The sequence below is a fragment of the Rutidosis leptorrhynchoides genome, chromosome 1, assembly GCF_046630445.1.
Source record: "Rutidosis leptorrhynchoides isolate AG116_Rl617_1_P2 chromosome 1, CSIRO_AGI_Rlap_v1, whole genome shotgun sequence".
Taxonomy (NCBI): domain Eukaryota; kingdom Viridiplantae; phylum Streptophyta; class Magnoliopsida; order Asterales; family Asteraceae; genus Rutidosis; species Rutidosis leptorrhynchoides.
This window is the reverse complement of record NC_092333.1, coordinates 148,483,420-148,508,203: the sequence shown is the minus strand read 5'-3', so window position 1 is coordinate 148,508,203 and position 24,784 is coordinate 148,483,420. Positions and strand designations below refer to the sequence as shown.

Sequence of the window (24,784 nt, the reverse complement as noted above, 5' to 3'; positions counted from 1 at the left end):
GTGGTGACGGACATTGTCAATTAGTGATAAATTGTGACGTGATTGCACGTTTCTTATAGGTTATAATAGCAATTAATTCGCATAGTGTAAATTTCTACACATATATGGGATTATACGGTTCATGTTCTAACCGGTGTTTATCCTAGTAACATACTTGAGTTGCTCCCAATTCCTTATTTTGCAATGTCTGAACTTCTATATGAGTTACCATAATGTAATCCCGGTCATTACATTACGCTATCTCACATATCCATTCGACATCACTCCATAAGTTCAAGATAGCGTAGTCAACTTAATTCTCTTAAGTGTCGCGTCGTGTGTACGTATGTGATTCGTGATATCATATATCTAGTCCAAGTCCATATCATTATGGATATAGATGCGTATATTCATGTGATGTCTAATATGTAGCCCTACGGGTAGCATAGTAGAGCAAACAGTGCAAGCATGGCGTATAACAGTCATTCTAAGTACACGGCTATAGACTAGACCCACTAATGCGCCCTACGGTTAGCACACTAATGTATCCTAGTTCCCTATAGCCAAAGCTCTGATACCAAATGTAATACCCCGTCAGAATCCACTAACGGCGTATTAACTCTGGTCCCAATGCTTGGCTTGACTTCTACATAACAGCAGTGTTCTACAGCGGAAACAACTAATACCTGAGATAAAACATGCAAAACGGATCAACATAAAGTTGAGTGAATCTACAGGTTTGAGTAAATAGTTCTTGTATGTTTCATAAAATAGTTTCCATAAATCATTTGTCGAAAATCATTTCTCAAAATTTTTTATCAGAATAAACCGCTAAGGTTTAATCTCAAAAGTTTGCATATAGCAAATGCTAAGTAATAAACTGTTTGTAAGATGTCAAGTTTCAACTGTGAGTGACATCAAAAAGTTCTTTTTGTTTCATCTGTTTATAGACATTAACATGTCCAGTTTTAGGTTTGTAAACATCATCTTTAAGTAACATTCATCGTAAGTTAGGCCACGAGATTTCTGAAAGCTTCGTAATAATATACACTTATCATGAGCACTTGATTATAAAGCTTTAACCTTTGCGTAGGCCGAGCCCACGTCTTTAGTTTACCGTATCCTGGCGATACACCGATCAAGTGTACGAGTAACAACTATATAAGCACATGTTTAACGTTGCGGTGAGGTTTGTCAAACCTAACAGTACCGTCCCTATAAAGTCGAGCTTACAAAGTAACTAATATAATCAAGCTAAGGGATTTTTGGTCTGAACCCATATGTATATTCTTGGTAAGTTACTCGTGCCTAATATGTAATATAGTTGTAAAAACAGTTTAAGAAATAGTTTCAAAAGCAGCATGTATCTCATCCCAAAAATGTTGATGAAAAAGGGACTGTAGACTCACCTTAGCAAAAGCACTTGAATATCTTAGCAAACCGTACTGTAGTCGAACAATCTCGACCGAATAACACAACCTAACCATGTAATTCATCTTAATTATACACATATAGGTCAAACCATGTCAACCCATAGTGTACGCAAAGTCCCAGTGCTCAGACTGACTCAACAAACAAGTAAAAGTCAACTAATCCAAACAAGCCAACCAAAGTCAACCAAAGTCAACCCTAAAGTCAACTCGGTCAAAGTGGTCAACTAAATTCAAACATCTCATTAGGTCATACAAACATGATCAATAAGTCAAACTTAGGTCAAGTATCACTTTACAAGTCATAATTAAGCATATTGCACTTTTGCACCTTAAAGCATGCCTTAGAAATTTGTACGTCGTAGAAAGATCCAACTATAGCTCATAGCAAATAAATCATTAAATCATGAACAACTCCAGATTATAACAACACTTAAAATCGATTCCAAAAAGTCCAGCCAAAGCCTTATACGATAAATAAAAGTCCAATATCAGAAAGGGTCAATTCATAGTTCATTACAGCAATTTCTGCCCGCGCGTCAGTTTTTAAACATTTTTCATAAAATATAGAAAATAGATTTTGAAGAACGGATAATTGGAGTCATCTCAAAAAATCTCAGACTTTTAGTGATAAAATAATCAAAAACATTGCTTTAGCCAATTTGTACAGTTTTGCAAACCTTTACAGACTCGTCAGTTTTTAATCATCAACTAGACACATCACTTAGATGAGCACATATCGCATGGTAAATCATGTTTTTGCAAGTTCACATACAAATGAAATATGTCAAGGAACCCTTCGACTAACATATTCCAGAAGATAAAAGTCTCAATCAACTCCTAGTTCACTCTAGCAATTTTTATGTAACTTTGAAAAACGATTCAGCTCACTTTAAAAACCAAATTTTCGTTTTGACATAACGGGAGCATTACATAACCTTTTGACGCAAATCTTAAGTCTAAATTGCATAAATTTTCACAAGGAATATAGTAGTACACTTTATATAAACTAAAGTACAAAGCATGCAACTCAGAAAATTCGGATTACATGTGAAACCCTAACGAAACTTCGATTAATCATAACTTAAGCATCCGGTAACGAAATCATGCAAATCCAAAGTTCAAATTTATTAATTTTTCGAGATCTATACATCTAGATATATTATATAATCAGTACATAAACTCTCATAACCATATTCATAACAATCAAATTCGGTTTTCATAACAAAGACAACAATCGAGCAAATTAACGATTACGACAACTCTAAACGTAATCAATTGAGCACTAGACTCTTGTACACCATGTAATTGAACAAAAATCAGATCTAATAAGATTAGGGTTAGTGTTTATACCTCTAGAGAACAATTAACTTATATCAACGCGTAGAGGACGATAAAAGCAACAACGTTCGTGTTGATTGCAAGAGCAAATGAGCAAAATTGATGGGGATTATGTGTATGATGATGATCGATGATGGGAGAGGCAAGGGGATCTGCAAATTTTCGTGGCTCTAGGGTATGGAGAAGGAATGAATGTATTTTTCTAAGTTAGGGCTCATAAGGATTAGGTTTAGGGCCTTAAACACAAGCTTGGACCAAATTAAAAGACCAAAAGGGTGGGCTTATGGGAATTTCGGCCAAAAGGCTGTAAGAGGGAGTCCATGGGTTCTAAAATGTTGCTAGATAAATTCGCTAAGTGTATCCACTAAGTGTCGTTAGCCGTAAACGCAAACCAGATCGATAAACGTTAATTTCTCGCGTTCTTAATCTTTATAAATTCTAACAAATTGAAAGTATGTTTAAAACATAATAGTTACATAAAAATTATTAAAAGTGAAATATCATTCGTTTCGTTATTTTCTTGTACGCTTGTGATCCGTTTCGAGTGCCGTTAACCGTACCGGATCTCCGGAACGTTAACTAGTCGTTAAAACGCATCCCACCAAGTTTAATTCATTAAATATATAATAAATTAAATATGTTTTTCATAAAGTCAATAATTATTAGAAATAATTATTTCATCGTTTTTCTGAGTTCCGTAAACTGAAAAGCTTTCTAGGCGATTATCTTAATTGTGTCGTTTTCTAGGTATTTCGTAATCTGAAACAAGTTCATCAATTAATATAAACATATTAACTCAAGTAATCCACTAGGATCAAGTATGCATTTAAATCCATTAAACACATAAAATTCTAAGTAATCACCGTTAAATACTTAACGGACAAGTAACGATAGTAACGGAAAAAGTCGGGTTGTTACAATGATCACCCTTCCCAATACTATCGAGAAAGTCATCGGAATCAATATAGTCTGTTGAGTATTCGGACTCGTCAGAACAGGATTGTGTAGTATCAGACCTAGTGTTGCCTTTAGTAAATTGTTTACGCTCTTCTTCTATATTGTCAAAATACAATCTCTCTTTATACTTAAGCATAAGAGACTCATTCACAAAGGTAGGTTTATTGAGTCTGACAAGCACCCTTCCTGACGAAAGATTTTGATTACGAGTTAATGAGCAATTTTCCATCACGTACACATCTCCCCACCATTCGGCGATGGATTTGAAGGTATCCTCAGTCCAGCAAGGTGGTGGAACTCCACTAATCTTGAGCCAAGAAGACCGGCGATCAGGCCAGTAGTCAAAATCCCACATAGTAGTTTTGTGAATCCACTTGTTGATGGGATGATCAGGTTCTAGAGCCTTCCTTGCCTCTTCTATCGCGTTGAACACGAACAGAACACTCAAATACCCAAGAAATTTGATTTGAATGTCCCAAGACCATCTGCATTTATGAGGTTTATCAAATTAGAAAGTATATCTCGACTTTTCACATCACCCACAATGGCTCTTTGGAGCATATCAAGATTGCAATTCATGTTATCATCATTAACTTTAACATTTTTTTCAAGCATGTTGAATTGAGCTTCTTGAGCTTTTCTCTTATTGCTAAAAGTATCCCTCAAGTCCCCCACCTTGTTTCCCACAACCTCACAGAACCTCCTGCCATCATGGAATTTGTTGGCCTGAGCCCTGCTGTTTTGGTGTTGTTGGAACTGTTGGTTGGGTTTGGAGCCGTTGACAGGAGCTTGGTTGTCACTTTTTGGTGGTCTCACCGTTACTTTGAAGATTCGAATATCAACCCCATTGAACTTAAGACCCTCTAGTGTTTTCAGCAGTAAATCTTCATCCTTCACATCTGCAAACCTAACAAAGGCGAAACGTCTGCCACTGCGTAAACGTTTGGCAGCCACAGAAACATCTCTCACTGCACCATACTTCTTGAATAGCTTCCATAAATCCACCACTTTCCAACTTTCCTGGAAGTTGAAGAACATGTAAGATGTTAGATGACTTCCGTATGATCTCACATGTTGGTTCCCATAGTTGCCGTTGTATTGATCTCTGAAACTTGTCGTGCCTCCCCGTCTCTCTCTCCCTCTCTCTAAGTTTTCTCTCACCATTCTCTCTCTTGCGAATGCAAGTTACATTAATTTTGAAATTAGCTCACTTATAATTTTATAGTATGAACCATTGAATATATTAGATTTAAAAATAAAAAACCCTTGTCCAATTCCAATTCTAGTTCTTTTTTACTTCCGTCTACATCAGAATTTCTTACGGTTCTATCTTCAATCCCTCATCCTAATGATGTCAACAGATCGGATATAAATCGAGTGAGGGCGTGAGACCATATCTATATCCATTTAGTTTTTTTCATCCATATTAATATACATTTAAAGTAAGTTCATCCATCTATATCAATATCTAATGGATTAAGTCTAAGCGGGTTAATGGATATCCATTGAATATTTAGCAAATCTTATAATATTTCCAAATATAATGTAAACAAAAACGTGATATAAAAGGACATATTTCAAAAAAAATTCACCAGAATGTGTAATGTTTGTATAAGAATGAACATAATTTGTTAATTTACTATCAAACATATATTATGAAAAATTATGTGTAATTTTTATGTTAAGATATACATGTTTTGGGCGCGACCCGACCCGACCCGATTTGATCCGACGTATTCAATATTTTGTGCAAGAAAGTTATCGAATAAATTTTGAGATACCATTGAGTTTTGATACTAGAATCACCACCGGTTAAAACCCTAATTAATCTCCAAACTTAGCATTCAAGCAAGAGCGAAAAAAGTCCCGATCGAGCTTCAAGTGAGATCCACCCAAATGACGAACCATTTTACTAGTACGGGTGTTGTCGTGCCACGAGGCATGACCACACAAGTAGTGAAAAAGGAAAAGTTATGAGAAAATGGTTAGATACGTCAATCACAACGATTAATTAGGAAACAAATTTGTGAACAAATTAGCTCCTGAGTGATTAGATAGTATCACAAGAAAGTTAAAGAGCAATTAATGATTGTTTCAATTACATCGACTTATATATTTCTTCGTTAAACTGATAAGATTATTATGTAGATATTTTACTCTGTGTATTGTAAATTACGTCTGTGTGTATATATACTAGGATTTTAGCGTGCAATGCACAATCGAGTTCATTATATCAAATTTTAGCTCGTGAAAAATTAATCAAAAGATTAGTTATGATAAATCGAGTTCATTATATTATATCATTAGTTATGATAAATCGTGAAAGTTTGGATCGATGGGCTTCATTATTCCTCGTCTATTTTGGCTCGTATTAACTCAATTGTGATTACAACATTATGGGTTATGTGGAGATTCAGGAACGGCATCGTTTTCAATGATTCTAGTATATGTAGAAGTAGCATATTCGATGTAATTATGTTAGTTTCTTTTCGTGAGCTTAAAAACCGAGGTCGGGTTGTTTCTAATTGGAACACCTAGCTACAAAAGCCGTTGTAATTTTACTCTCTTAACTCTTTGCTAGAGAGCGTTTATTTATAATATATCAAATTTTTCCGTTTAAAAAAATATCATAAGCCCACGCTCCCGCGCGATTCACGGTCTGTAAAATGGTTAAACAATTAATTACAGGTTTAACAACATAGGAATTGTAGAACATGAGGGATACTAAAATAGATGTAGTTGTGATCGTATATGGATATTTGTTTAATTTAAATATGTATATGGATGTGAATATTTTTTTCACCTTAAATATTAATTACATCTCCTTCTCCTTATTGTATAAGTCATATGATTTAAGTCCGAACATTTATTTATTTTAAGAAGAAAATATTAAATGTCAAGATTAATATGAATGACTCAACCATAAGTAAATGGGTCGAACTTGTCACATTTTAACCTGAAATCGATATTCACCAAAGATGATATAACCACCAAGGTCCAAGTACATATTAAACAACTTATAATGGATGTATCTAGTATTATCTATATTATTGATTACTCTTATTTAATATATACATATATTTCTTTAATTTAAATATATAATACATATGAATATATAATCTATAGTTTCTATTATATTACTAAAATGATAATGTCATTATTAGGCTAACTCCTTTGTTAAGAAAAAAACAAAAAGAAAAAGAAAAAAATCTAAGCATGGTGAGTGATGTCATTAATCTAAATAATTTTGAACTAGTTATTGAACCCTCGCTTCGCGCCGGGTGTTTGATTTTTAATGTATTTTATTGCGTTTAGTAAAATTATTTTGTGGCTAACGATGATGTCGTTGAAACGCAACTCGAGTCGAACTAAAAGGTATGACCCGTGAGAAAAATTTAAATGTTATTTTAAATTAACAATATATGTGCATCTCCGCATTTCGCTATGGAATTTTTGACTTTTAAAAATTTAACGCAAAATCAACGTGTATGAAAAGTACCCCAAATATTTAGCGTTTTTTAAAAAGCGTCCGTTTTGCGTATAGCTAGTGACATTGTGTTCCTAAAATTATTTCGAGTTTAACGATGGTGTCGGAAAAATTTAACTCGTTGCGAGCGAGAAGATATGACCCGTTGAATATTTGGGTGGAGTTTATTTAAGATTTTTTATGAAAATGGTTATTTGACACTTTACCCCCCTGTTTGGGGGGTCGATTTGAATTTTTCAAAAAAGTGTGGGGGCCTTTGTTGGCAAAATGAAATTTAGTTAAAATTAAAAAAAAAAAAAAAGGTAAAGAGTCGAAAATGACCCTGTCACTATTCATAACTTTTGTCTATTAGTTAATATGTAAATTAAAATAAAATCTTACTAATTAATTATTATTATTAAATCTTATTAATAATTATTTTAATTATTAAAATTAAATAATTGTAAATTATTTTAATTAATTATTTTGAATTAAGTACGAGAAGTTATAAAAATTAGGCAAAATGAAATCAATTCTATCTTTATACTTTAATTTACACTTTTAAAATAAAATGACAACCAGTATTATCTCTTATGATTGGATGTAGATTGTTTAATATGCATTTTAGGTGTTTGATGAAATGTTCAGCTAACGAGTTTCTTAGTCGAACTATGTGATTCCACGGGTTATTAAACTAAATAACTTTAGCATTTACGTTCACTTAATACCTAAAACATATCATTAAACTATTTCGTTTAAACAAACTCGTAGTTCCACAGGTCATTTCACTAGTATATACTAAATTCACTAATGTAGTGATATTATCCTATCTCTATTTACGCCCATTTAAACTGCATCCTATTGGACCACTCATTTCAAAACCCTTTTGCTATTGGGCCGCCCACTATTCTTTTTTTCTTTTCCCTTTTTTATTCCGCACTCAATACCGCTGTTTATGAACACAAGAAAAAAAAAACGAATAAATAACCTTGCCCCGCTGTAAAATTGATCGGGCATCTCTCACGCATCCCGTCCACGTGTTCTGCCAACCCATCGTCTTCTTGGTTCTAACCCTTTTATCTTCTTCAATTTTTCTTCGCCCCAAAAGCATTAGCTTTCTTCCTCTGCTTTCTTATTGCTTGCGGTTTTCACAGGTACCATTATTACGTTTTTCCGTCTGCTTTCTTGTGCCTATCGATTTCCAAGCCTAATTTAATGGTCGATTCAATAGGTATATATATACTGTTTCTTTTTTTCTTAGTCTAATTTTCTGTTGCTTTCATGTAGTGTTCATCTATTGTTCATCTACAACTCAGGTATGACTCTTTACTATTTTCCATTTATTTAACAGATTTCTTTTTTATTGCTGGTTGTGTTGTTGTCTGTTGGATAGTATGGACTGCCTTTTATTCATCAGTTTTTCAATTTTAAAGTTTATACTAATAACTCAAATTTGGTGTCTTCTTTTATGGTGGAGGGATTGGTTTTAAACTTTAGTCTACAGATTATGATAAAGTCTTTTACAAGTTTCGCTTGAAATTTGAATGATACAGATGAATTGAATTTATGGTGTAAAGAATCATGAAACTCAAGAAACATTGACAGCCTTTGAAAACCCCCCACCGTATTTGACTAAACTATAGGTTTATGTGAGAATTGATCTTTGATAAACTCTAATTGCCGACATAAACATAGATTAACTACAAAAGGTAACAATAAATATTATTGTCCAACAGATATTGCTTCAAAACCATTGTCAGCATAATAGTTCTTATTTCTTAAAGTTTATACTGGATTTTGATTGCTTAAGTTTCTGATGATTTCCAGCCGTATCTTCTAAATGCCGTCGTCTAGATGTTTCCATTCTAGCCGTAATCTAGTTATTTCTAGATGTTGAAAGTTGCCAACTTTGAAAACACATATGGAAGAAGCAAAATTGATAATAATGACGGCTAGCAAGTTGTTCTCCGTTCACACCAATACACCTCCTCATAAGGAAGTAGCAAAATTGGAAACGATTACGGCTAGCCACCATTTTCGTGTTCACACCATGTTATGTTCATACCATTCCACCTCCTCAAAGTTTTCTATAAATAGAGGTCCAAACCTTCATTGTAAATCATTCACAAAAAGTGTAATCACAACCTAGTTAGTGTGTGTGAGATATGTGTAATCCTAACCAAGAGTGAATACATCTCTAGATAGTGGTGAGAATTCCTAGTGTGTTAGTTTGAGAGTTTTTTTTATTTGAGTTTTGTAATACTCTGTAATCTATTCTTGTGAGTACTAGAGTTATTTTCTCTCAAATTTCTCTCTACCAACGTCCAGGCGATCCTCTCATATTCACAACAAGTGGTATCAAGAGCCAGGCTAGAGGCGTTGGTAGAGTTTTTGAGTTTTCTGAAGTTTTCAACCTCGTTTGTGTTGAAAAATTATTTGTAAGGTGATAATGTCCACGGAAGAGTCAAGATCATCTTCCGGAGCCATGATTATGCTCATTGCCACCAACTACACGTTGTGGAAACCTCGAATGAAAGATTTCCTCAACTGTAAGGATTTGTTTGGCCCTATTTAATTAAAGGGTACAAATCCTGATTCCGCCAAAGAGAAAGAGTGGAGAAGTTAAACCGAAAAACTATTGGTCAGATCCGTCAATGGATTGATCATAATGTCTTTCACCATGTTGCACATGAAGCGACCCGTCCTAATCCATCTGGACGAAGTCCATATCGATTATAAACGATTCACAATAGTTGATTTCATCGCGAGGTTCATGACCTCTATATGATACATTTTACAAACATTGCATTCGTTTTTCGAAAGACAAACTTTCTTTACATCAAAGGTTGACGACATGCATGCCATTTCACAATACATCCAACTATAATTGACTTAATAATAATCTTGATGAACTCGACGACTCGAATGCAACGTCTTTTGAAATATGTCATGAATGACTCCAAGTAATATCTCTAATATGAGTAAATGCACAGCGGAAGATTTCTTTCGTACCTGAGAATAAACATGTTTTAAAGTGTCAACCAAAAGGTTGGTGAGTTCATTAGTTTAACATAAATAATCATTTCCATCATTTTAATAGACCACAAGGTTTTCATTTTCAGTTCTCATAAATAAGCGTCCCATGCATAGAGACAAAAATATCATTCATATGGATTGAACACCTGGTAACCGACGTTAACTCAATGCATAGAATATCCCCAAACAGAACCTCTCGTCTGTATAATAATAATCTCGAAGTACTAAAGCATTCGTACCCCGAATGGGACTTGTCAAGGTCTATAGATCTATCTTTAGGATTCGCATCAATCAGGGGCCATTTCCCTAAATTCTTAGGTTACCAGACTTAAAGGGCGATATTCGGTTAATAATCCAACCATATAATGTAGTTTTGATTACTTGTATCTATTCCGTAAAACATTTATAAAAGCAGCGCATGTATTCTCAGTCCCAAAAATATATATTGCAAAAGCATTTAAAAAGGGAGCAAATGAAACTCACCTATTGTATTTTGTAGTAAAAATACATATTACAAAACTGAACAATGCAGGGTTGGCCTCGGATTCACGAACCTATATTAATTGTATTTCTATTAAAAACATATAATAGAAATCTCCAAATTTTATTTATTAATTATATAATCTTTATGTGTTTGTAGTTATATAAATTTTTATACTAAATTTTATTTATTACATATACTTTATTTATATATATTATATCTCGAGTTATATGTTATATATATCCATGTTGTATATTTACAATTATATCATACATAATCTCTATTCATTCAGTCATATATATATATATATATATATATATATATATATATATATATATATATATATATATATATATATATATATAATATATGTTTAGTATTATATTAAAAACCGATAGTTTGTTATATGTAAGTATTTATATAAAAAAAATATTAATATGTTTGATATATGGTATATAAACTATTAATATAATTATAATATATGTATATGTATTAAGTATATTTTAAGTACAAAATATTTATCTGTAACAAAAGTGATAGTTTTGTTAATAATGATTCACTGATAATAGTAACTTTATAAAATTAACAATAATAATGATATTGTTAAAAATGATACTTTTGTTTAATAATAATAATAATAATAATGATTCAATTTGTTTGTTTGCTTATTTGCTTCATTTATTTGGTGAATGGATTGAGAGTTGTAGCAGCTACCAGGAAGATTTTGGGAGAAGATTGAGTTGTATCATTACTCAATTGAATTTGTGCCCACAAGGTGTTTGTTAAAAGTCCCCTATGAGTTTTTTCTTGGCTTCATGGTTATAATTTTATTGGTGTATGGGGATTTTGTCTCTGTCATTTTAGCTATGCACTACAACTAAAGGTTGTGTGCAGTTATGTCGCATGCCACAGTGAAGTTTCATTGTCCCTTTGTGGGTCTTAGTGGCTGTCAAAATGGGAGTGGAAATGGGCTTGTTAGAAGTTCTCTTATCAAGCATCTTAGTGATCGTCATTGTGGTATCGATGCGCGGGATATCACTCGACATTCTCTTACTTCTAATTTGGGTGTTTATACTGAGGCTGATGTTACTTTTAGGCGTATGGAGATTTGGTTATGTCGTGTTTGCTACAAAACACACACGGTACGTGCTAAGTGCCGTCATGGTAGGGGCCCGGATGTGCCGCCCCCCGATGAGGGAAATGGTGTTGTTCGTTTTGTGCTTCATAATTTTTCCAAACCACTAGCTCCCTCTTCTCCTGCTCGACTTTGTATTGAGGATGGTTCGGTGCGTGATCATAACGATGGTTTTGACGTGGCTCTCCTGGATCAGTTGTTCTCTAAGGGGTTTCGCACGGTTAAGTCTATCCCTCCCAAGTGTCGTTTGGGGTTTTCTCGGGTTTTGAAAGGTGCTCTTGATAAGGTGATCTTTAAGCCTGATGACATTTCTAGTTGGGTCTCTTTGTTGGTGTTACCCCTTTGTACCCTTAAAACCTTTCGGCCACGGAGTAGTCGTGAGTCTAGGTCTTCGATAAAGCGTCGGCATCAGGAAGAGAATATTTCCCGTGCTATTTGCTCTTGGGGGACAGCGGGTGGGAGTTTACAGCTTGTGAGGGAGTATTTGGCAGAGGATTCTCATATGTTGTCAGTGGTTGATGATGAGGTCCTTGATTTGGAAGAGCGTAATATTAAGCAGTGTCGTAGGAAGATTTGTGATGGCCATTACACCGCTGCAGCTCGTGTTCTTTCTTCATCAGGCGTTGCTCCTTATAATGACGCCACACTGGCGGACTTGCTGTCTAAGCACCCTTCTTCTATCGCTCCATCCTTGCCTGATATGACGGTTGATCACCTTCAACTCGTTACGACTTCTGCTGTTGTTTTGGGCCAGATTAAAAGTTTTCCTCGGGGCACTTCATGTGGTAGGGATGGTCTACTTGCACAACACCTTATGGATTGCTTGAGTGGTGCTGCTGTGGCAGTCTCGGATGAGTTGGTTGGCTCTATTACCGGAGTCGTTAATCTCTTTCTAGCTGGAAGGTGCCCTATGGAATTAGGAGAGTATATTGCTAGTGCTCCCCTCACACCGCTTGTCAAGCCCGGCGGTGGTCTTCGTCCTATAGCTGTGGGTACTGTTTGGCGACGTCTTGTTTCGAAGGTTGGCGCTGCTATGGTTGGCCAGTCTTTGGGAAGTTACTTCGATGGTCTTCAGTTTGGTGTTGGTGTTTCTTCAGGTGGTGAGGCTATTCTTCATGCTGTGAATCGGCTGATTGAGGATCGTGGCTCTGATGTTGGCCTCTCTACGTTATTAGTTGATTTTCAAAATGCCTTCAATCTAGTTGATCGTACGGTCATGTTACGTGAAGTTCGCCGCCTTTGTCCGAGCCTTTCTCGGTGGGTTGAATTTTGCTACTCTAATCCAGCCAGATTGTATTATGGGAACCACACATTATGGTCTTCTCAGGGGGTGCAACAGGGTGATCCCCTTGGTCCCCTGCTTTTTGCTTTGGTCCTACAACCCTTGGTTTCTAAAATCAGAGATAATTTTGAGGTTTGTCTTCAGGCGTGGTATTTGGATGATGGTACTATTATTGGGGACACTTTGGTGGTGGGGAAGGTTTTGCATTTGATTATGGAGGATGGGCCTCGTTTTGGGCTGCATCTCAACGTTGAAAAAACAGAAATTTTCTGGCCTACGGAGGACCCTCGCAGCAGGCAAGTAGGTGTCTTTCCTCCTAATATTGCTCGACCTTTAAATGGTGTTAAGTTGCTTGGGGCCCCCGCAAGTTCCGATCCTGGTTTTAGTAGTGAACTGGTGATGCAAAGGGTGACCAAGTCCATTGCGCTTATGGATAAGGTTGCTAAGCTTGATAATCCTCAGTGTGAGTTGTTGTTGCTTAGGGCATGTACGGGAGTTTCTAAACTCTACTTTTCCTTGCGTACTTGTCCTCCTAGTATATTTGAGGCGGCTCAACGCGCTTTCGATGGAGCCCTTCGATCTTCCTTGGAGCGTATTGTTACTGCTTCAGGGCCTGGGTTTGGTGATTGGCAGTGGCGGCTTGCCACCTTGCCATTTGCATTTGGAGGGCTTGGTGTTTATTCTGCGGGAGATGTTCGTCATTATGCTTTTCTGGCTTCTCGATTACAGTCTGCTGGATTGCAGACCAAGCTACTTCGTCATGCGAGTATTGTTGGTCTTGGTCGTGCTTTTGAAGATGCATTGGGTCTGTTTAATAAAACAGTTGGGTTTGATATTTTAGGTAATCCGAGTGAGGTCGCTGCCCCAATACTCATGAAGAAATTGGCAGATGTTTATTTCACAAAGGTTACCGCTTCTGCAGAATCCACTTTTTCGTTATCTTCCCGACAATCGGCTTTATGGAAATCGCAGCAGGGTGATCACACCTCTGCTTGGCTAAGGGCAGTCCCTATTTTGGGGTTGGGTCAGACGATGAACGCAAAGACTTACCGATGTGTGTTGTGCTACCGGTTGGGTGTTCCATTGTTCTCTATCTCGACGGCATGCTCTGCCTGTTCAAGGGTTTTTACTGGGGATATTTTCGGGGATCACGCGGTGTCTTGTGCTGGTATGGTGGGTATTAAGCATCGACATAATGTTGTTCGGGATTCCCTTGTTGATGTTTGTTATCGATCTGGGATTTCAGCGAGAAAGGAGGTTGACATTGGGTTGTCTGGAGGGAACGACAGGGCCCTCAGACCTGCAGATGTGTTACTTTATTCCTGGGATTGTGGTCGCGATGTTTGTGTTGACTTGACAGGGTCTTCTCCTTTGACACAGTCTGGGCTTTCTGACTTTGTCCCTGGACGTGCTGTGGTTGATGCGGCTCGTCGGAAGCGGGTCAAGTACGAATCTAGCTGTCAGATGATTGGTTATGGTTTCATTCCTTTCTCATTTTCTTCCCTTGGGGAATTAGAAAAGGATGCTGTTTCTTTGCTAAAGCGGGTTCAGAAGAGTTCGATGGCGCAAGATATTGGTGCCGGTGCTGCTGCTCATATTTTTACTAGGATAGGTTTTGCTATTGCTAGAGGTGTGGGGGCCCAGATTGTCTCTAGGCTCCCCACTAATTTTTTGTAAGTTTTAATACTTTTAAGTTTATTATAATAATAATAATAATAATAATAATAATAATAATAATAATAATAATAATAATAATAATAATAATAATAATCTTTACTATATATTAAAGTAAGTGTTAATAGAACAATAATAATAATAATAATAATAATAATAATAATAATAATACTAATAATTACAAAAGCGATATTAATACTAACATTAATAAAAATGATGATAACTCGTATTATTTTCATAATAATAATCTCTTTATATTATTATTATTATTATTATAATTATAATAACAAAACTAAAAATAGGTCATCTAATATTCTAATCACTAATTGTAGCCATCCATTTTAAACTAATCCCTTGATCTAAACCCTATAAATCTCCATAATTATGACATCATAATCAACCGGTTTAACGTTAATATGACTAAATTAACCTTCTAATTGCAAAAATTGAGCGGCATCATAATAAAAAAATAGAGGTCCAGTACGTTCCAAACCATTCACTAAACAACTGGAATGAAAAAACCCTAATTTTCTCTGAAAAACACACACAATCATCAACATCAAAAAACCCCTTTTAATAGCAATACTCTTAATCGATATGACCCTAATTCCATTTGCATCGCCATTTTCTGCTTCAACGATTTAGCTTTTGCATCCTTCCCAAACCATCGCTGACAAACAAGAAACCCTAATGCACTAATCGGATATGTTTTAGTTGTAACGTGAAATTAGGGTTTTGTACACTTGAAACAATGAATCACGTTGCAATTGTTGGAGAGGTTGAATTGTGCATCGAAAGTTTGCGAGTAATTTTTCTCTTTTTTCGTTCTCACAATAGCGGATTCTATTTCCTGATTGTTTGCCTGCTTTGACTGATTTACAGCTTTGCTACTTGGCTGATTTGTATCTGCATTTAGGTATTCTTCTGGATTTCCAATGTTTCATATTTTTTGTTTGTTTTACTTTTGGTTTGTTTCATAGGTTAAATGTTGCTTGCTATTTTTTTATTCCTGATTGTTGGCTGTATAATGGTATGCACATTGATGGTTATTGTTATGATTTGGTTGTTCAGGTTTATACTTTGTTTTTTTAAAAGCACCCAATATGGGTTTCCCGCAAATATGTGTAATCACCTCGGCATTTGTTATATGTTTTCCATCATTACTCATAAGTGGATTACATGTGTCATTACTCATAAGTGCATTACATGTGTCATTACTCATAATCACCTCGGCTTTTGGTCATTGTGTTTTAATTTATTGATTCGTTTCATATTTAGTTAAATTATATTATATTTGACTAAAATCACTTTAAGACATGCCTAATGTTAATTAATCTTTAGGCTGAATCATATTGGGTTATGGTAATAGGTTAAAATGGGTGGGTTTGTGACAGGTTATGGTTATGCATTAAATGGGTGGGTTTCTGAAAGGAGTTTAGAAGTTTCAGGTGATGTACTTTTGTAGAAGAGATAATTGAACACAACCATCAGAATACGCAAATAACATCAGGTAAAGGTGCCCTATTCTCTACAGATGCTTATTCTTATCCAAGTGTGTTGTTTGCTAATTTCGAACGAAGTTCAGGTTGCGTAGGGTTCAAGGAGCATGAGATTTTATTTTGGTTTCACTAAGAACCATGGTTGTGACTAAAAACTGTGTCATCGTTGATGAACACATCAAATATGAATTGGGTAACCTTATGTGTAAACTTCTTGGGTAAGCATCAAGTCAAGGTTATGGTAAGTCGCTATAGGTTGTATTACCAGATAGGAAGGTATCACTTTTCTTTGTTGTTTGTACCTTGACCGATGTGTATTGCAGGAACTTATTGAGAAGGGAGAAAAGCAACCAAACCTTATTATTGGTGTCAAAATGGGTGATTGTTATCGTCAACATGTTCATTCAATCGAGTTATGTAAGTTTGCAAGTTTTGGTGTTATATATATGAGTGTTTATTGTTTCGGTTAAGAATGAGACTTTTTGACCCGTTTGGGTTATGAAGGGTAATGTTTAGTGAATGGGTGTTCTTGACCCATATAGAAATTTACAGTGCGCGGTTAATATCCAACGAATGGCAGGCACTTTTCTTTGTAGCAGACACTTTTCTTTGTATGGATGTTATTTGAATGGGAATTAATTTAATCAATTGACAATTATTTTGTAGATCAATTATTTGTATGTAAATGTACAAATGTTTTTTTAAGTATACTGATAACTGTTTTTCGTTTTGTGTTATTATAGGTGTGAGTATCTTTTATCGGGATTTAGGAGATAGCGATCGTGTTTGTAAGTATTGTTCAACAACGTTTTGGTTTGATGAGCGGGTCAAAGCTTATTCTTCTGATATGAAGGTAAATCACTACAGTTTCGTTTCACATAATTCATAAATAGCATGTCTAACGAATCAAACTTTGTATACTAACTTTGATTAAGTAGGCATGTTCAATATAAACATGCTATTAGAAAATTGGGCCAGAATAAGCTGACATCAGAACCTGGCCCGTTTGACAGATCATTTTGAGTAGGTTATGTAAGGAGTAATATCTATGACTATAGAGTAGGTTATGTAGTTTTGCGCAGTAATATACCAGACTTTAGAATGAATATATTTATTTTTATACTGGATTTACTCGATGAATATCGAGTATAGCATACTGATTCTTAGTTGCTCAAGCTGGTGGCGTTGATTGCATTTTCTGGTAGTTTTATCAGTATTGTCACGGACTCGCTTGCCTTGGTTTTTTAACATGATGATTACTCTCTACTCACAGGTATGAAGTTATTCAATGTTTTGCAAGTTATAAGTAATCTATTGCCAAAAATGTGATTTCACTATATTAAATTGTATTCATCTTTTCTTAATCATTCGTGTAGATCAATGAACTGTATCAGTTGGCATATGTTGCATTTGTCTGTTAGTGGCTTGGATTTGTGTTTCCACAAAATGCTTGATGTTTTTTTATTCAACTTTTCAGTTGGGTTGCGAGTATTTTGTATCTTACGGTATTATCTTTATATTTTCCGTCAAGTGATAAGCTCGGTCTAAGTTTAGAATTGGGTTCGTTTGCTGCCGGAGTTATGATATCAACAACTAATCTTGCCCAGCATACACCTGAACAAATAAGGTTTGCATTAAAAAAATTTAAATCAAGATTTACATTTGTAGTTTGCCTTTTTGTTTGTTTAGTCTTTTACTACTGCTTATTTTACTTTAACAAAGAAGAGTATCATCATATATTTTGCTTATTAATTTATTATACAAGTCTGCTATCTCAGTGTGTTTAAAGTATGCTCTATAAGTCTGTTATGGCTTAATCTGCCTAATCAGAGTAGAAACCTTAATAATCACAAAACACAATAGCCGAATAATAAACACAGAAAAAAGAAAAGAACACGAGAATTATAGTGGTTCAGTTTCGATGTGAAACCTACATCCACTTTGGAACTAGAGAGTATTATTAATTTGGAGGTGATACAATACATGTACAATTGAGAGACTATATATGGACTTAGGACCCTCAATAAAAAACGGCCCAAACAATTAGGGTTGGCCAAACCCTAACTTGGTCACCAAGTAAACTCCTGGCCCGTTTTTCTTGGGCTTAAACTACCGAAGCCTACACACATTAACAATCTCCCACTTGGAGGCTTCGAATACATCGATCTGCACTCTTGTACTTCTGCAATGCAAGACCTAGCTCGTCTCTTCTCTCTCTAGTTCCTGCCTTCTCTTCAATGTTCCTGAAGGCCAGTTGAAGCTATGCACAGCTTCAACTTATCCAGCGTTACTGGTTTGGTGAACATATCTGCTGGATTCTTTGAACCTGGAATGCTCTCCTGATTAAATGTTCATTTGCTTATCCGTTCTCTGATAAAGTGATACTTCATGCCAATGTGCTTCGTATTAGCATGATAGACTGGATTCTTTGCTAACTTGATTGCGCTCTCATTATCACAATATAAGACAAATTCTGTTTGTTTGCTGCCCAGTTCTTTCATGAATGTCTTCAACCACACTAGTTCTTTACTGGCTTCAGTCAAGGCTATGTATTCTGCTTCAGTAGTAGATAGAGCCACGCTCTTTTGAAGCCTAGACATCCAACTCACTGCTGTTCCACCTATAGTGAATACATACCCGGTGGTGCTCTTGAAGGTATTATTGCATCTACCCAGATCTGCATCAGAATAACCCCTGAGAGTAGTATCCCTGCCCTTGAAACATAACCCAACTTTAGGAGTACCCTTTAAATACCGCAGTATCCACTTCACTGCTTCCCAATGTTCTTTCCCCGGAGCTGACATAAAGCGACTAACCATCCCAACTGCATGTGCTATATCAGGTCTTGTACACACCATAGCGTACATTAGACTACCCACTGCGGATGTATAAGGAACCTTAGCCATTTCTGCTTTTTCTACTTCAGTTTTAGGAGACTGATGTTTAGAAAGCTTTAGATGACTTCCCAACAGCGTGTTTCTTGGCTTTGTAGACTCACCATTCATTCTGAACTTTTTAAGAACCTTGCGAATATACTTTTCTTGAGATAAAGAAACTGACCCATCTTTATTCCTGCATATACTCATACCGAGAATCTGCTTAGCTGGCCCGAGATCCTTCATTTCAAATTCTCTAGATAATTGCTTCTTCAAATTGCGTATTTCAACCATATCAGAACCTGCAATTAACATATCATCGACATAAAGAAGCAATATAATATAGGAGCTCTTGAACTTCTTCAAATAACAGCAATGATCTGTAGAACTTCTCACGAATCCTGTCTTCTCCATGAAATTATCAAATTTCAAGTACCATTGTCTGGGAGCTTGTTTCAAACCATACAAGCTTCTCTTTAGATTACACACAAGACTCTCCTTTCCTTTGACACGAAACCCCTCTGGTTGAGACATGTAAATGTCTTCTTCAATGTCGCCATGCAGGAAGGCTGTTTTAACATCCAACTGTTCTAAGTGTAACTTCTCGGTTGCAACCATACTTAGAACCAATCTGATAGTCGTCATCTTCACCACTGGAGAAAAGATTTCAGCATAGTCGACTCCTTTCTTTTGTTGAAATCCTTTGACAACTAATCTTGCTTTGTATCGTTTAGAACCATCCCCTTCATCTTTGACTCTGAAAACCCATTTATTCTGTAAGACCCTTTTTCCTGGTGGTAACTTGGTCAGCCTCCAAGTTTTATTTTTCAATAAAGATTCCATCTCGCTTTTCATAGCCTGCTCCCACTGGAACGAATCTTTCACCTTCATTGCCTCAGAATAACTTTCTGGTTCCCCATTTTCTGTCAAAAGAAGATAGTTAACTGTTGGACTAAACCTAACTGGCTGTCTTGTGACTCGTGTAGATCTCCTGACCCAATTGGACTGGTCAGATTGTGGCGGGGTCTGCTCATCATCAGACTCTGAGCTCCCACTATCTGAAGTCTGCTCGTGATCAGACTCCGAGCTTTCACTGTTAGGAACACCCACTGGAACTTCAGTTTCATCCTCTGGAGTTTCCCTTTCATCTTCTCTAGTTGTCTCTGTGTCAACCTCAAATTCAACTGATTCTTTTTCTTTTGTTGTTGAGTTGAAATCCTTGTACAATTCTGCTTCATTGAAGGTCGCATGTTTACTTCTGATAACATGTTTTCCCTTGTTATCCCATAACCTGTAACCCATGTCGTCTCCCCCATAACCAATGAACACGTACTTCTTTGCTTTTGTATCAAGTTTGTCACCATCTTTATTAATATCATATGCACTGCACCCAAAGATTTTTAGATGCTCATAACTGATTGCTTTACCTCTCCATTCTTCTTCGGGTATTTTGAAATCAAGCGGAGTTGATGGAGAACGGTTGATCAAATAAGCGGCGGTGCTTACTGCATCAGCCCATATAGTCTTTGGTAGCCCACAATTAAGTCTCATGCTACGTGTTCTCTCATTTAAAGTACGATTCATTCTTTCTGCAACTCCGTTTTGCTGTGGAGTACCTGGAACCGTCTTGATCATCCGAATACCATGATCAGCACAATAGTTAACGAATTCGGTGCTGATGTATTCTCCTCCATTATCCGACTTCAAGCATTTTACCTTCAAATCACAAGATAATTCAACAGCAGATTTCCATTTCTTAAAAGCTTCAAATACATCAGATTTATTTTTAAGAAAGTAAACCCATACCTTGCGTGTTGAATCGTCAATGAAAGTAACATAATAGCGTGCTCCTCCCAATGAAGAAACAGGAGTAAGCCCGAACACATCTGTGTGTACTAGCTCCAACTTCTGAGCCTTTAAAGTTCTGTCTGCTTTTGCAAAGGTGACCTTCTTCTTCTTTCCTAGAACACATGACTCGCAAAAGTCCGATTCAACTCTCTTTAGACCAGGAATTTTACCATTAGACACTAGCATTTTCATTCCTTTGTCACTCATGTGACCTAAACGTTGGTGCCACTGACTGGTTAAGCTTCGATCATTGGAAACTGTATTTACTTCATTAGTTGGAACTTCTGCCATATAAAGAGTGCCTCTCTTCTTACCCTTGGCTATTACTAAGTTCCCCTTTATTACTTTCCACTGACCTTCACCAAATAGCACACTATATCCTTGATCATCAAGCTGTCCAACAGAGATTAGTTTTTTCTTTAAGCCAGGAATAACTCGGACATTTTCTAAGGTCCAATTAGTGCCCAAAGAGGTCTTCAGCTCTAACTCTCCAATCCCTGTAATGTCAAGACAATGATCATTAGCCAAACGAACTTTACCAAGGTTACTTGTTCGTAGATTCTTCATCAAATGTGGACTTGGGGTAGCATGAAACGATGCTCCTGAATCCATAACCCATGCATCAATTGTATTCTCAATGCAGCAAACAAGGACGTTATCATAATCATCTGTTGCAACTGCAACATTAACTTCCTTTGGCTTTGATGATGTTACTGGCTTAGTGCACTGGTTTCGGAAGTGTCCAGTCTCCTGACAATTCCAACATTTAATATCATTCTTCGTTCTCGACACACTCCTCCTTCTTGACTTTGACCTGCCCCTGGTGGTGTTACTTCTGCCTTTTCTCCTACCCCTCTCTTCTGTGCTCAGCAAGTTTCCTGATGGTTCTCCTGAACTCTTTCTTCTTATATCTTCTCCAAGAATAAAATCACGAATGCTCTCAAACTTTAGCTTTGAGGACTCTGTGGATCCACTGATAGCTGTGACGATCCACTGATAGCTGTGACTGAACCTGACCAGCTTTCAGGTAATGAAGATAATAACAAAAGAGCTTTAAATTCGTCATCAAACTTGATATCAATAGACAATAATCGAGAGATAATATTGTTGAAGTTATTGATATGGTTTGTTACCGAAGCACATTCTTTCAACCTAGTGTTTACCAACTGTCTGATCAAAAACACCTTGTTTGAAGCAGACGGCTTCTCATACATATTCGATAAGGTCTTCATCAAACCATGTGTAGTGGTTTCATTCACAATATTAAAGGCAACACTTTTTGTCAGTGTGAGCCTGACAACAGCTAGGGCTTTCCTGTCAAGCGTCTTCCATTCATCGACTTTAATTTTTTCTGATTTATTCTCACTCAAAGCATCAATCAAATCCTTCCGACATAACAAGTCTTCAACCTGCATCTTCCACCACCCAAAATCTTGCCCATCAAACTTATCGATTTTAATCCTTCCTTCTTCTGCCATTTTAAAGGCTTTCTGATCTTAATTTTAAGAGCAGCAGGAGTTAGTGACGGCTAGGGTTTGACCTGATCTAGATCAAAACAGCAGTAGCAGATGTTTGGTGGCGGCTAGGGTTGATCCTGTAATCTGGATCGTAACAGTAGCAGTTGCAGACTTGCAATCTGCTTAATCGAATCAGCAGCAACAGCAGACCTTCGATTAAGGCTATGAAAACAGCAGCAGCTGTTAGAATCTGCCCTTAATCGTGGTAGCAGCTGTTAGAAAAAAAATAGCAGCAGATCTGTAGGTTTGAACCTTTGACGGCTAGGATTTAGAACCTGCAATCTCCAGTAGACCTAGGTGACGGCTGCACCTTATTCGAAACAGCAACAGGCCTGCAATCAGCTGCAAAAAAAAAAAATGGCAGCTGTACCTTAAACGCAACAGCAGCAGCAGGTGTTAGAACCTGTGATTGACGGCTAGGGTTTAGAACTTAAGCTCTAGATACCAGTTGTTATGGCTTAATCTGCCTAATCAGAGTAGAAACCCTAATAATCACAAAACACAATAGCTGAATTATAAACACAGAAAAAAGAAAAGAACACGAGAATTATAGTGGTTCAGTTTCGATGTGAAACCTACATCCACTTTGGAACTAGAGAGTATTATTAATTTGGAGGTGATACAATACATGTACAATTGAGAGACTATATATAGACTTAGGACCCTCAATAAAAAACGGCCCAAACAATTAGGGTTGGTCAAACCCTAACTTGGTCACCAAGTAAACTCCTGGCCCGTTTTTCTTGGGCTTAAACTACCGAAGCCTACACACATTAACAAAGTCTGCTATGATCAAAATATATATAAGTCTGCCATTGAGTCTGTAAATCTGCCATAAGTCTCATATGTAAGTCTACTATTAACAAAGTACGATATAGATTATGTAAGCTGCTATAATCAAAGTCCGTTATTGAGTATGTAAAATATACTATGAAGAATATGCACAATGATGAAAAGTCGAACACACACACTAGTGCTATTTTTAATAAAACATTTTCTCAAATGAATTAATAGTTAACAAAAATGAGTTGTATATAAACAAAAATATTCTAACTTTTGAGCAGTGGTGGCAGTCTATTAGGCATATCTGCTTGGAAGCTAATACATTTTTGCAAATCGTTTGACTATTGGTTCGGCTTGGCATGATCGACCCATATGACCTGTTTGACATGATCGCCCTTCACTGGGGTATTTCAGTAATTTTACATACTCAAATTTTCTATTTTGTATTTTTTTTTCCTTATATCGGATAAATGAATGCAATATAAAAACACAATTTGGCACAGATGTTGAGGAAGGTATTGTATAGTATAGGATCATTTGGTTAAAATTTTGACTTGCAATTTCTTATAGGTTAAATCTTATTATGCAAGTGTGCACATGCCTCCTTTGTTAGTTATATTTTGGCTAGAAGGAAATATGAAATTTTTTGTCCCACATTGGTAGAAGAATAGAATGAAGTTGGAGGTGAACTCCTTGGCCAAAAAGGAGGTCGTGGGCTTCATTCCAAATCGCACCAAATCAATACACTTTAAGTATTTGATTATTTCTTTCTTTTTTACTATTGTTTGAGAATTGTATTAGTTAAATACTTTGGAGAGTGTAGTTGGCTTAATAGAGCTGTCTAAATCATTGTAACAATTTGTGATATAGTGTATTTCTCTCTTTGGGGGCCGGTGGTTTTTCTCCTGTTTTGGAGTTTCCACGTTAAATCTTGTGTTGTGGATTGTCTTTATTTCTTTACTGTTATTGTTGGGCTGAGTGGTGAGAATTAGTGAGACCGTAATTTTCCCAACATCCTTGACTTTGACTGCAAGTTCTGAAGCTTGACTGTGGGTCAGAGGTTATGTGTTGGCAGGTATACGCATTAGCAAATTTATATGGAGATTATAGTAACATAAGATTTTAACAGGAAAATAAGCTTGATGAAGCCAGTTGGTCATGATTTTTATTTTTAATCCTTGTGATGACATTTTCAGTTCCAAAAGTGATAATCCAATCCATTTTATGTAAGTTTCTAAATTTTGTGCCAAGAAAGATGGTTCCAATTCAGTTAGCAAGTGTGTAGATTTTAACCACATTTATTATTTGTTAGCTAATGAAAGTGTATATTCAACTATAGCACCGAACCAATTGAAGCGTTAGGCCAATCTGAACATTGCTAAATGTTATCATAAACTCTCAATGAGGTTGACAAGAGCACGAAAACCAATTTTTTCTTTTTATCAGATCACATGTAATCCCTTATTTTTGCAACTTGAAA

At 36.1% G+C, this 24,784-nt stretch overlaps 1 long non-coding RNA gene across 4 annotated transcripts; it reads left to right on the top strand.

The window, feature by feature from the left end:
• The first annotated feature begins 8,203 nt into the window (after positions 1–8,203).
• On the top strand, positions 8,204–24,503 carry LOC139866224 (uncharacterized). Of its 4 annotated transcripts, XR_011765328.1 has the most exons (6): positions 8,204–8,327; positions 8,461–8,489; positions 16,176–16,291; positions 17,024–17,553; positions 17,657–17,907; positions 23,586–24,503. It is a non-coding gene; the product is annotated as an uncharacterized lncRNA (long non-coding RNA). The 4 variants fall into 4 exon arrangements; XR_011765326.1 differs by having other exon boundaries at positions 17,024–17,907; positions 23,968–24,503; XR_011765325.1 differs by having other exon boundaries at positions 17,024–17,907.
• Positions 24,504–24,784: the final 281 nt, after the last annotated feature.